This window comes from Medicago sativa, chromosome 2, assembly GCF_051527215.1.
Source record: "Medicago sativa cultivar Bolivia chromosome 2, Bolivia_mono, whole genome shotgun sequence".
In the NCBI taxonomy this organism is placed as follows: domain Eukaryota; kingdom Viridiplantae; phylum Streptophyta; class Magnoliopsida; order Fabales; family Fabaceae; genus Medicago; species Medicago sativa.
Window position 1 is genome coordinate 38,024,847 of NC_140750.1, and position 5,491 is coordinate 38,030,337.

At 32.6% G+C, this 5,491-nt stretch overlaps 1 long non-coding RNA gene across 1 annotated transcript; it reads left to right on the plus strand.

Annotated features, from left to right (window-relative positions):
* Nucleotides 1–2,408: 2,408 nt before the first annotated feature.
* Nucleotides 2,409–5,186, plus strand: LOC146946715 (uncharacterized). The gene is made up of 2 exons (XR_015026801.1): nucleotides 2,409–2,573; nucleotides 4,132–5,186. It is a non-coding gene; the product is annotated as an uncharacterized LOC146946715 (long non-coding RNA).
* The last annotated feature ends 305 nt before the right edge of the window (nucleotides 5,187–5,491 follow it).

The following is a 5,491-nucleotide window of genomic DNA, read 5'->3' on the forward strand; positions in this document are numbered from 1 at the left end:
TTCATTTATAAGAAAGACTCCTTTTAAAACTATAACAATTAGGATCTTGGTTTGAGGGGTTTATTTCTCTTAAAAAGACTGCACAAGAAAAACCGCTCGCAAAACGCCGAAACGACCTGAGGCAAACAAAACAATGGGTTTCCCCACTGTGTTGCTCGCCTAGGCGAGTAAAATCACTGGGGAGGCGAGCTCTTACTCGCCATGGCGAGTTGGGGGCGAGCAGGACCCCCTGTTCGACCTTCTAGCTCGCCTTGCGAGCAGTTTACTCGCCGTGGCGAGCTGTGACAGTCCAGCAACTTAAAAATTGATATTTTTGACTTAAAAACCTCAAACCAAGAATCTCCAAATGCTATATGACCCTTAGGATCATTAGAAACCTATAAAAACAGTCATGGAACAAGTACATACAAGTATAGCAAGCATGGCAAGAAAAGAGGCTACTAATTTACACTTTAAACCCTAGAATTCATATAGTTTCCTTACACAATTAAAACACATAACCCAAGGGTGGTAAGCTATCTAAGGAACTCACCTAATATGTTTGCATTGATCCCCAAGCTTACAAGCATCAATCACCACTTTCCATCTTCCAAAACCCTAGCTTGATCCTTTTGCTCCATTTGTTCAACCCACTTCAATCTTGTTGTTTTCTTGCAATACAAAGCATCATGCTCATTGCTTAATCATGAAGAAACCATACTTGAATCAACAATGAAACCATAGCATAAACATCCTTAGCCTCATGAAATTCTTTGTTTAAGGAAGAGTGATAAAATCATCTCAAACCAAGCTTCATATTGCTTCCTTAATCTTGCTTAGTCCATAACATGTACAAAACTCAACTTCCAACATAACCTTCACTCAAGTCCAACCAAACCCTAATTTCTTGAATCAATTTTTGAGAGGAGAGAAAGTGAAATCAAACAAAAGCCAAGCTTCCTTGAGTTTAAGAGATCAAGAGGGAACAAAGTTTAAAGCTTATCATGAAAGGAAGAAGTTTTGGAAAAGATTGGTGGAGAGAAGACAAGAAGAGGGCGTGGGAATAGAGAGAAGGGAGAGCAAGTTCTAACTTCAAAAACCTAGAGAGAGAAAGTGAAAAGATTGTGAAGATATTTTGGCCCCATATCAAATAAATATCCTTCTCAAGTGAAATTACCAAAATACCCTTGTCTTAAGCGTGTCCAATCCGAGTCTGATACTTTATCCGTATTTTACTGACATAGCGTAATATATATATTATCCATACTTACTTTCCTTGAATTTAATCCTCGGGCACGATTGACTGGTAATATTCTGATACTGACAGGCGGGATATTACATGACCTCTTTCATATATATAAGGGGCGAAAATTATGAATAAAAACAAGACTATTTTGAGTGAAAAACTACACTATGTGTGTTTTTGAGCAATTGCTCTTTGGTTCTGGATTGGACCAATTTTGATCATATCAAGAATCCTTTCTTGTGGTGATCCTCAATCCCATAGACTTATCACTTTCTTGGATTGGAAAGTGTGGCGTCCCTTTCTTTCCATTCCATTTCTCCATTTTATCCACAAAATCTGTTTGGGTCAAAATTCTGCCATTTGCATATTTTAACTCAAATAACCACTTTCCATTCTGTTTAATGCATTTTTGAATCATATTATCAAGCAATTTCGTGAATTTGGAGGAAAAATAACAATTTTTGGAATATTGGACTCATCAACCAACTTATTACAATTATTAACTTAAGGGACCTAAGTGGTACGGAAACAACTTAACGGACCAAATTGTTACAATTAAATAATTTAAATGACCTCTGATGTAAGTTAGCCTATAATTTAAATTCACTTTCACCAAAACTTAATTACAATACAAAAACTTAACCGAATTTTTAAAATCAGCCAAGCACATTATTAAGCATGCCCACCCTGAAATTTGATGAACAAAATCATGAAATTTCCTTTATCGGTTTTTATTTTGTGAATTCAAACACAAATCCTATTAGTACAACTTAAAAAAAAACAATACTGTATTAAAGATATTCATTCATGGTAAAGGGGAGTACAATTGAATTTAATTAAAATGAAATTTAGTTTTAAAGATTTAATGAAAATTATAAAAAAAATCATTTTAATGTTTTATCAATTGTAACAAAAAACTCAAAATTCATTGTAATGTTTCTAGAACCGATCCTGAAATTTTCACAATTTTTTCAACAATACTGAAAACACCCTTTTATTAAATCTGATTTTAAATTCATTTGTATTTTTTAAAATCAATATATATGTTTAAATAATAAAATGTTAGCAGGTCACAATTCAAAGAGATCACAACCATTCACTAGATTAAAAATATATCTAATGGGTCAAATTCATTTTGCACCAAAAATAAAAAAGAAATTAAGGTCATGCACGGGTATCTATCATTTCATTGCATACTCTCCTTAAGCCTTTCCACTTCATAATTTCCCCATAGAAAAGCTCCTACACCAACATTAGGGTTAGACAGAAAAATGAAGAAGAAGAAGTAATCAATTTGGGTATGTTGGAGGTTGAAGAAGAACCAAAGATGGATCTTAAATCCTTTAAGGTAACATATAATTTCTCTTCTTAAAACCTCTTCAGGGTGTGCTTATAAATTGTTGGTATCATAATATAATTGAGATATTTAGGGTTTTAACTCATGAGTTAATTTGATTGATTGTTTGGTGGGGTGAGATGAACATAGGTGATTTTGCATTTGATTTTGATAGGTTGTGATTATTTTGTAAATGTTATTAATCAGTACTTATTTGAACTTTAATTTTGATTAAGAATATGAAGTTTTGACACGTTTAGATATTGATAGAAAGAAGGATAATTGTATAGATGAACTAGAAATCCTGAAAATTTCTGCAAAAACATGTTCAGTTGGTGATTTTTAATAATTTATTGGCATGTGATATTCATATGGGACCAATTGCATCGTGTCCATATGCAAGTTGACTATCTTCAATAAAATTTAGAAAAATTCTAGTAGATTTTATTTGACTGTCTGTTTATGCATTTTATTGATGACAGTTCTGCATTAGTCTTATGTTCAGAATAAATGATTTTTCCTGAATTAATTACCTTGAGTTTTGATATGGGAACAATTGAATTGTCTTTGTTTGTGAACTGGATATCCCAAGTAAAATCCACAAAATTATTTGATTTCATTTCATATGTCGTTTATGACTTTAATTGATAGATGTAATGCATGAAATTCTGATTTGAAACTATTTCTAAACTATTCAAAGTGGTGAATCATGGTACTTTCTATAATCATTGCAAGAGGAGTATTTTAGTTTGAAATCATTTAAATGATGATTTAATAGATGGTTCTCCGTTTTAGTTATTTTTGTCGTGATAACCATTCCTTTTTTTTTTTTTTGAGGGATCGTGATAACCATTCCTAAAGAACAGAGGTTTGAGAATACTCTTTCAAATATCATTGTATATTTGATTTCCTTATTAAAGAGTTATAATGGCATAATAGTTTTGTGATGTATGGTTGGTTATTAAAGGTTGAAGAAGGTTATCTTCTTGATTGTTATGTGTATTACATTTACACCGTTCAATGACATGAGAAAAGTTATCGATATATGTTATATAACACGTTTAATAGCGTGAATGGAGTAGATGATAACCCAAATGTTATGTTAAAATGTTCGATATAGATATATATTGTCTATAATTATACATATAAGTATATGTGTATTGTAGTAAGTGAGAATATTAAGATTTACCCTTGCAAGGTGAGTGCTCCGTCTATATATGACGGGACATGTAAGCGAGGGTAAACAGGGCACTGTTTAATCTATCTCCAATCTTACCAGAAGAGGTTAAAACTATGAAGTATAGTTTGTATGACATCATATTAGTTAGTTTAAGTAGTTAAGTTACTCACACTTAGTGACTTAGACAAGGAGGTTAAATTTAAGAATATAAATAAATTATTGTGTTTTTGAGATTTAATGAGAAGGAAGAAAAGTTCAAGTAATAATTAACTTTTGAGAAGATTTTCCATGTTTAGCACACCGACATGGTTGGAAACGTTTTAAACTATTTTGAATTAAATTATATGTTACTGAGTTTTACTCACTATGTATTTGGGGTTACGTTTCCAGGTATAGAAGTGCACATTAGAAGACTGAAGAGTGTTTGTAGCTCGTCAGCCGTAAATCGTTCAGTCGGAGCCGAATCACGTCCAGAGTCTAAAGTTTTTAATGAAGTCTTTTAAAGGGATCTAAAGTTTATTTTCATGATTATTTCTGCATTGAGATAATATTTCACTTAAATAAAGTTTAAACTGAAATTGGGTGTTTCAGAAAACAAACTGTGCATGCAAATGATCTGATGGATGAAATAGAAGAGAGAAGATGAAGCTTCTCTTACTAAAAGAAGTGGGGTCAGCTCCATTAGAATCTTGCTCCGAGTGAGGGTTTCAAAAATGTAAAAGAAACAATTAAGCCATCTGATGTGGAGGGAGAAAGTCCAGTAGTTAGTCCCGACTCCCGAGTTTGGGGAGGCTAATGTGGATAAGGAATTAGGTCCAAAATTTTGAAACTAAGAATGTATTATTGCCAATTCATAATTCAGAATGGACCAAAAGCAATAATCAGGAAGGAAGTCTGGCAGCGTAGAAACAAACAATTGAAGATATGAAGGCTTATATAGAAACAAACGAATATCTTGTTAGATTGGGGGAGGAGAATTCAGAGTCAACTAATCAAGCAAATAATTAGTGAATAGCGTCCCTGGGTGTTATTAATGATGAGGAGGATACTTGGAGTTTTGATGGGAATAAGCATGATGACTTGGAGGAGTTGGAAAATAGGAACAGAGTCAATTCAAAAGGTAAACATAATAGTAGTCATTAATTTGGGTTTGGGGTACATGGGAGTAAAAAAGCTTGTGTTTAATGAAGTTTATCAGTTATAACATCAAGTGTATGGGGTGAAATTTGGAGCTGGTTGATGTAGTTATTTATGGAATTTTGATTTTTCTATCAAAGATGTGGAGGGAAGATCTGAATGGCTCTTAATAATCTGGGACACAGTCATTTAGTTTGAATTTTGTGATTAATGTAAATTATGCGCTGATTCTTGTGGGGGAGTGGAAGAAGAAGAAGAACAACATTCAGGTGGTTAGTTATTGTCAATGTTTATGCTCCTTACTGTAACACCCCGTTTTCCCAACGTAAAAATTTCATAAACAAATCAGAGTTTTTCAACTTTAAACGGAATGCTACACTTCTTAAAAATTCATAAACTGAATAAATAACAATTTATTCTTCAAAATCATTTAACATAAGTAATTCAAAACTTCGCAGCGGAAATTAGTTCAACAATAAAAATAATCTTTGGCACAAGGGCCTCCATATAAAATTTCATAAAACTTAATTCAACATCAATTCTTGAAAGATTCATAAAGTAATACGTAAGGAACAGAATGTAAAGACATAATCCCATCCCGTTACGTATCAGA